Below are 9,674 nucleotides of genomic sequence, written 5' to 3'. Positions count from 1 at the left end.
ATAAGATAACAGTTCATCAAAAGATGCATAGCGTGCCTATGGAATACCTTCATCACTAGGGTTTGCATGCCTATAACAAACTCGTAACAGAGTTCTCATGGTATTCTAATTTACATGTCATTATTCTTTCCATTTTTTGGGGCCATTTTAAACATAATCCATTTTCACACAAACTTTCAAGAATTCAAGAAATTGGAGAGCTTTAGAAGAAAAATTAAAAAGAAAAAAATAAGAAGAATGAAGAAAACCGAACCTGGAATTGAAGGGTCCATTCTCCTGAAAGCAGAGAGAAATCAGAGCTTTTGAATGAAGAAGGAGAGGTGCAGTTGTTGATCTTTTGTTTTCACAGAGTGGTGAGAGAGCTAGTTGCAGAGGTGCAGGGAAGTTGGGCGGGAAGGATTGTTATAGAGAGAGAATTAATAACGGCAGCGGTTTTTTTTTTTTTTTTTTTAAGAGTGACAACTACCGGAATATCTAAAAATATGAAATTGTAGAAATTAGACTAATTTAAAAGAAAAGGCATGTGCTATTTACTTCATGCACTTTCTATTAAAATGATCTACCTTTCTAAGTACAGTAAAATTACAATTTTCTGTGTAGGCTATTTTTTTCATTTGTAAGTATCAATAAACCTCTAGTACCCACTGTATAGTTTGTTCATCCATTTTTTCTTTTACTTAAAGAGGTATCTCAGCGATAATTATAGCACACTTTTTCTTTTATCAGTCAGACCTAAGAACAATGCTTAAACGTAAAAATGGCTTTTGTAGTGGTATATATGATTAGAAGAGAATTTCCATACTTAACCAGAGATTTTGGGTTCAAGACTTGCATATGTAGTTGTCTTTGACAGGAATAGCTTTACCATCCAAATTGAGGCTTCCTGGCCTAATTTGAATTAGTCGGGATCTAAACTATAGATACCGGACACTGAGTGAAAAATAAAAATAAAAAAATATTAGAAAAGTATAAATTTGAATATCTTTTCTCTGAATAATCTTGATGCTGTATAACCATAACTTCTTATTCATAGAGACACATTAATCATTTGGAATTTGTTAAGTCTAGTGTCGGTTGAGAAAATAGATTGTGATCTTTTTGTATGGTCTTTGATTATTCTCCCCTTAAAAGCTATTATTAGGAGTTGATTTGGGCTAAGGACCATTTTTTCAAAGGAGAGAAATATAGCTCCCTTGGGCTCGGTGCAAGTTGCAGTGACTCCGAGTCAACTACGTATGGCGTATCCAGTAGCCAGTGTTAACCGCCAGAAAGTCTAACTAACAAAAAACCGCCGCCATAAATTCTAACTAACTAAACTGATTCAATTTGATGACTTGTCAAAACTTTAACTAACCGATCTAATTTGAGCTGCTGACGTGTTAAATGAGCTGGATAATTAATGCTGATGTGGCTTATGCTTAGCTCAATGCTTCATAGTTTTTAAACAGGAACATCTGATAAAAAAGAAAAGTGCATATGTACATCTGAATTGAAGTTAGATGTATGTGCATAATTTTATGTTATAGAAGAAAAGTGCATAAAAGAAAATTTAACGTAAAATTTAATTATTCTACATCAAGAAAAATAAAAGAGAGACTGAACGTAATCAACTAACTTGAAATAGTTCAAGTTGGAGTACGTATTCAAGAAATTCGCTACCTCTGATAGACTGTAATTAAGCCGATGCATGGTATGAACTGCTTAACTAGCAAAAAGGTCTAACTGAAATGCTTTATCAGCGAAGAAAGATGAGAAAATTTTAAAATAATTACTAAATTGTCGGTTGTGGATGGTGAATTTGTGTTAGTAAATTGCGGTCACGACACGTGGCTCATCTGTACGTTAACACATAGGGGGAATGGCGCTAAAGCCAAAAGATTTGAAGAACACGATTGATATCATTTGTTTAAATCCGAAACGAGAGTGACCGAAAGGGAATTCACCATGTATATATTTGAAACAAACTTGTTCACTATAACAAATGTGGTATTTATCTACAAAATTATTAGTTACGATACAAAATTTATCACCGATTATTCACTTTTCGTGATAAAATTTATATTTCGTCTTTAAATACATGGGCCACTTACTTTTAATGACGAAATATAAAAATTCGCAGTGAAAAACTGAGTCTACAAAAATTTTCCAAAAAAAATGATTTGGCATCATTTATTGTATAGTATTAGCCACAAAAGTAAAATTATTCGTGACAAATTAGTTTCGTCACCAATGCTGCATACCATTTGTGACGAAAATTTATTTGTCTTATAATTAGCTGAACTTTGGATACGAAAAGGTTTTGTCACTAAAAATGTATTGCCAAATCGCGACGGTTTAAAATTTGTAACTAAATGGTGTAAACTTTAGCCATAAAATTGTATACTTTTTTGAGACCTTACTTTTTGTCCCTAAAAGTATAAATAATCAGTGACAATAAATTTATTGTCTCTAATCAAACCGTAACTTAGTGACAGCAAAGTTTTGTCATAAAATATACAATATTTATATAGCGACAACTTAAAATTTGTAGTTAGATATTATGGTATCAAATTCAATCTTATATATTGATATTTCCAAATATCTAATGAGCCTACGTTAATTACGTTTTTCTAAAATGAGATGCATTAAAGACTAAAAATATGCATCAAGAGAAAACTACATCTATGATCTCTCAAAATTTTAATAGCCTATGTTTTTTTTTCACTTACACGAAATGGCCCTTCTGCCCAAACATATTACATCTAATAGCCCGAAATGGCTATTTTGTATATTTTTTATATAGAAACAGTCTATTTTGTATATTTGTTGTATAGTGACAGTCTATTTTGTATATTTGTTGTATAGTGACAGTCTATTTAGTATATATTTTGTATAGTGACAGTCTATTTTGTATAAATTTTGTATAGTGACAGTCTATTGTATATAAATTGTATAATGACAGTCTATTTAGTATATTTTTGCATAGTGACAGTCTATTTTGTATATATTTTGTATAGTGACAGTCTATTTAGTATATTTTTTTTGTATAATGACAGTCTATTTTTATATACATTTTGTATAGTGACAGTCTATTGTATGTAAATTATATAATGATAGTCTATTTTGTATAATTCCCTTGCACTTTCATGTTTGCCCGTTAGGGACCCATTAAATCTCGTGAACACAAATTCCAGACAAACAGAATTCTCAACCCATGAGACCAGAGAAAAAAGGGCCTGATTGCTTTCAATTTCTCTTTCTGACGTTCTTTATTTTTGCGCTCAATTGGTTGTCTTTTCCGGGAAAGAAATACATAATACTTCTATAAATATAATCAATTGCCAAATAAAAGAAAGGAAGAAAGAAAAAAGAAAAAGACAAGGAATTGAAATACCCAAAATGATAACTTACCACCTGGAGTTTAGGGGGTTTATTGCAATTTACCCTGTCCCCGTTGACCGTGGAAGTCGCCGTCTCTCTTTAGGAATTGGTTATATGTTTTTTATCTTCTCATTGACGTTGAGACAGAGGGTAGGAGGATGCCATAGAGGGGAAGAGTGGGGTTAGCCTTTTAATTAGCTTTGGGTTATAAAATGCATATTGTAATTTTGTGGCTAGCGATTGATATTAGTTTCTAGCGGCTGGCAATAAATGAAGTTTGCTCAATTGATAACCCATAAAGGAGACTATATATACTTATCTATACTATATTAAAAGCACGAAGATCCTTAGCGAAATGTCGTTCGCCTTTTTTGTCCTCTAAAAATAGAGTTCACATTGGACAAGATTGTAATTTAATAAAGAAATTTCAAATGTTTAGAATTTTGAAATTAATAAAGTTTTTCTTATTAAACTTTTCCTTATTTGATATATGTAGAACTCCTAATATTTAAGGAATCAAAATCAAATATAATTAAGACGATGGTTCTTATATTTGGTAAGTTTTGTGCTTTTCTCAAAGTTTTCATTTTTCAAAAAGTTTCATTCCTACTTAATGCTAGAAGAATCATAATTTCAATCATATTTGATTGAAATTTCGTTCCTACTTAATGCTAGAAGAATTATAATTTCAAATCTTAATTAATAAAAGTTTCGTTCCTACTTATTGCTAGAAGAATTTTGCAAAAATGGAAACTTAGATAAGTGCTTTCTAAACACATGTATAAAAAGAACATATTTTATTTAATTTTGCGCGCCAGGTATATATAATTTAATAACATTTATATGATTTTCTAAAGTACTATACTTGGGGTACACGCGCAACGCGCGTACCTATCTATCTATCTATTTATATCTATATTTATTTATCTATATTATATTAAAAGTACGAAACCCATTAGCGAAATGTCGTTCGCTTTTTTTACCATTTAAAACTTATTTCACACCGGATAAAATAGTTATTAATTATTAACCTAATATTTAGTATCTTAAAATCAACTAAACTTTTGATTATTAAATATTTTCTTATTTGAATTGTGTAAGTATTAGTAATATTTAGGACTTTAAAATAATTAAGAATTTACCTTAATAACGAACTTAATGCATGTTGAACGTATTACTTGTCAAAATACTCTTGAAATTAAATAACGTGGAAGGAATTGTGAATGTGCTATTTTATTTATATCATAAGTCAAATACTATTTGAAATCTAAATAAGTGCAATATAGAATAATAAATAGTTAAACATCACGGTGTTAATTAATGATGAATTTTTAATGGTTATTTTTTATTTCTATACTATTATAGTTGAACTACTTTTCTACTCAAATAATATTATTTATTTTTTATTTTTGTAATATTTAAAAATGATACTCAAAAATTAGAAAAAATAATTAACAAAACTTAGAAGAGATAGAGGTTATTAGCAATAGTTAATAACACAAATGATTCTTCAAATATCAAGATCCAAAGTGAAATGTCAGATAAATTTTTACCCTCTAAGAATAGAATTTTTATTGTATAATTGAAACTCGGAATGAACCAATACTAAGAATTTGCAGAAAAATATATTATTTTCTTTAGAATTAAGGAAAAATGATTACATTTTAAACTTAGCTATAGCAAAAGATCCAATTTAGTTATTTTTTAAACTAATCGTCGTAAAATAAATTATTTTTTAAGTAGACAAAACTATTAGAATATAATAATAAAGTAAAATTATTTATAGTATAGTAACTTTAAATTGGCTAACAGAAAACTTAAAACAATAAGGATGGAACAGTTGAAGACAGAATATATTCTAACGAATGACAACTCATTATATTTTATATAAATTAAGTTACTTCTTTTAAAAAATATTAACTCAATATTAATCTTTTCGGCTTTATGTTGTCACTTACAGTTTTTTTCGGAATCATAGGCCAACCACGTTATTCCAAAATTTCTAGAAGACTAAAAGCGTCATTTTTTTAAATTTATGTTACTTCATAAATTTTAAAATATTATGATAAAAACATTTTTATGTTACTTATTTGTTTTCAGTAGGTCGCATTAATAACAATAATTTTCATAAAATATTCCTACAGAAATCCTCATACAATCACAGTAGGATAATAACTAATGATCTTGGAGTTCTATTTTACAAATTCTTCTTTTATTGAGTTAGTGATATATAATCAATATTCACCATCCTCAAACTTATATATATATATATATATATATATATATATATATATATATATATATATATATATATATATATATATATATATATATATATCAGAAAAAAGTTACTCATAGAGATAGGTTACACGCGCAACGCGCGTACCCTAAGACTAGTAATTGAAAAAAGAAATAGAACAATTTACCCTCCATTATTCTTGTTAATTATATTAGCGCCCAATTGACTGCTTAAATTATTTAGTTAGATATTATGGTGTCAAATTCAATTGTATACATTGATACTTTTCAATGTCTAATGAGCATATTAATATTAAGCTTTTAAAAAAAAAAATCATAAGATGCATTAAGACCAGTTGACAAATCAAACGAGAGATTTTAGGTATTCTTATAATTAAAAGAAAGAGAAATAGACATTTTCCGGGAAATATATGTCTTTCAACTCTTAATTGAAAATAACGAGAGATTGCCTTTTTTAACATACATCAATTACTAGTAATAGTTTTTTTTTTTTTTTTTTTTTTTGCATTTGAAAATATAAGGTATTTGTATTTAAAAACATTATACTATTTAATTAATATACATAAAGTTTTCATTTTTATTTTACTTTACATTTTTATTGTATAACTTCAAATTATTTCAAAATTACTTTACTAGAGATGAGCCATTGTTAGGTATATTACATAAGTAATTTATATTATTAACATGATTTTATTGTTTAGAATTTTTGTCATATAGCGAATGTAAGTATCAATCTATATAGAATATGAGAAGCAAATCAATCTATATATAATAGGAGAAGCAAATCATCAATCTATGGAATAGGAGAAGCAATGATGCCAAGTGTAACAATAAAAATTCAACAAGTATCAAATTTTAGGACAAAATTAGTTAGGTTAGTTAATAATTAGGAACTCTTTTTTTATTTAAATTAAAAAAATTTAAATATTTAAATATTTTTAAGAAAACTATTATAAAAGAAAAAAGAAAAAATATATATAAATAAATAAATAAATTCAATGTAGAGATATATAAAATGATAAGACAAATTTATTTTTTGAGATGAGGAAGAATAATAGTTATTCATATGGTCATGCTATATGGATAATATCATGTAACTACAAATATTATAATAGATAAAACTAAAGAAAAAACATAAACAATAATTCTAAGAAATAAATAATATAAAGATATAATTCAACTTATTATATAGTAATTTTAATAAAAAAAATTAAACTTTCATATTAAATACAAACGGGAAGAAGAATTCAATTTAATTTTTCTTTTTGAAAATAATAACATGTACGCAATAATAATAATAATAATAATAATAATAATAATAATAATAATAATAATAATAATAATAATAATAATAATAATAATAATAATAATAATAATAATAATAATAATAATAATAATAATAATAATTACAATTATTAGTAGAGTCATGACATATAATAAAATAGCTTCTCTGTTTAACCTTTGAACTAATTCAACACCATTTATTTAGAAAAGTAATACAATAATACTCGTATTATATATAAATACTAAATGAAAAAAATTAAGATATCGTAGAACAAAAACTAATTATAAAGAGGAGAATAGATATAATGTGATTCTATCCATACTTTAAATTTATTTGACAAAATTAAATAAATAAATAACACTCAAAAATATTATTGATAAATTTTAAATATCGATATAATTTAAGAAAATCATACAAGATAGAGTCAATTAAATTTTAAGAGCAATACAAAATGATATTCATTGTATTATATTAAACTGGTAATTTATTAAAAAATTATATGTCAATTTAATAATATTAAGTAATGGATAATTTGGTTCCTCTAGGGAGTTCAATCATTGCTCCTGGGTATTTCTCAATTCGTCTGTGTAAAAGATCATACAAGCTATATGTCATGGTTATAAAATTTATGGTCTGATTAGTTCCTAAAAATTTCCTATCTAGTATTTCATGTCACAAATTTTGATACTATTGGAAATGTAATAAGTTATTTTGAAAAATATGATAAGTTTAAAACGGAGCAAATTTTATATGGTTTCAATATAATGATGCTTGCTTGCAGAAGCGTATTCAGGATTTTAAGAACATGGGTGCACCGTTATCTTTAAGATAAATGTTTGGTTCGATTATATAAAATTTATGGTAATAACAAGTTCACGACTTCACGAGCAAACTATATTAATATTATATTCGCAAAAAATATCATTCACTTTACAATTATCCTCGACGAGTATTCATACTTTGAAAACGGTCGATAATAACATCATTACTTACAGTTTTAAATATCTTACGCTCTATATAGCAAATTAAATAATCATTGAGAAAATCATCATCCATCCTATTACGTAGATCATTTTTGATGTACTTCATTGTTGAGAATGCTCTTTCCACACCTGCGGTAGCAACAAGTATAAGCAAAGTCAACTTTACAAGCAAATAAATAAGTGGCCAAGTAAGATCTAATTATGTCACTATCATCACTCTAGCAAAATCCTTAATCCCCTTCAGGTTAAGAAATCTGCCATCACACTTTTGAGCATAGACAATGAAACTATCAAGTTGGAAATCGAGTTCTCGAAGTTTGTTATCACCAAATTCACTTGGATAATATTATGCCAACTTCATTATCCCGTCCTTATCAAAATTAGCAAATAAATCAACCGGATTCAAACTGGACATACCAAGTAGTAAGTCAGTAGTCACAACATCAAAACGATCATTAAGCTCTTGAAATTCCAAATCAATAACCGTATAAAACACTTCCACACGAAAGTGATGTAAATATGAAACTTCGGACCTCTTAAGCTTCGACTTTCCTAGAGTATAGTCTTCATCTATTTTGGAAATTAGAATATCATGTTTACTACAAAATGAGCACACCTCATCTAACAAGGAGTTCCATTCAGTTTCTCTCATCATTTGCAATCGTTTCTTTGCAAGGTCAAGTATTCCCATAGCATTAACAATTTCTTGATCTTTCTTTTGTAAAGCTTTGTTCAATTAATTTGTAAATAACAACACCTTAAATATCAAGTGCAACATAAAAATAAATCCATAATCCGAAATTGGCATTCTTTCTTTGGGATCCGGTTCAAAAGATTTCAAATCAAGCACTTTATCCACATTTGAAAGTAGAGAAGGATTTGTCTCTCATTGAACTTTCGGAGCGATTTGTGAACTCATGGATGACCAACTAGCACTAGAACTTGGTTCACCATTTTTCGGCTTGATGAGAAATCTATCCATTTTAATCTTATGGATCGTTCCTACAAAATTAAATCTCCACACTTCTATTTAATCTATCTTAATTCAAATCAATCATATCAAAGCATGTCAGTCAACATATGAAGAAGTTATAACACAAAAATTAGGCATCTGTAGTTCTGTACATGTATGTTTGAACTTATACACTTTAATTGTGTTCGGATTTGAACTAGTTCTTCAATAAAGCTGCAGCGAGAGAATTAAAATACAGAGCAAGGAGAGAGTATTTAGATACCTGAGGCTGAGAATTATAAAGGAACGTGATCGTGGAGAAGAAATATTGCTTTCTTGAAGAATCCATTCACATAGAGAGAGAGAGAGAGAGAGAGAGAGAGAGAGAGAGAGAGAGAGAGAGAGGGAGACAGACTATGAAGTTTATTTTTAGAAATTAGGGATTTGATAGTATATACCCAAATTACTTCTAAAAACTTGGGCCATGTTTTTAGCCAAAAGGAACTTTAATAAAAAACTTAATATAGAAAAGGTGAAGTGAGTGAGAGAGAGAGAGAGAGAGAGAGTTGAGAGGGAGACAGACTGTGAAGTTTGATTTTAGGAATTAGGGATTTGATAGTATATACCAAAATTCCTCCTAAAAAAGTGGGCCATGTTTTTAGCCAAAAGGAACTTTAAAAAATAAAAAAACTTAATATAGAAAAGGTGAAGAGACAAGGATCGACTTGCCAATTCATCAAGATAATCAATTGAGCATGAATGGTCACAAACATATTTATATAGATAATTTTAAAATTGGTACTGTTTATACATAGCCTAGGGAGGGGAGCATGGG

Source organism: Nicotiana tabacum, chromosome 2 (genome assembly GCF_000715075.1).
Source record: "Nicotiana tabacum cultivar K326 chromosome 2, ASM71507v2, whole genome shotgun sequence".
Taxonomy (NCBI): Eukaryota; Viridiplantae; Streptophyta; class Magnoliopsida; order Solanales; family Solanaceae; genus Nicotiana; species Nicotiana tabacum.
The sequence above is the reverse complement of the archived record's forward strand: the minus strand, read 5'-3'. Positions refer to the sequence as shown.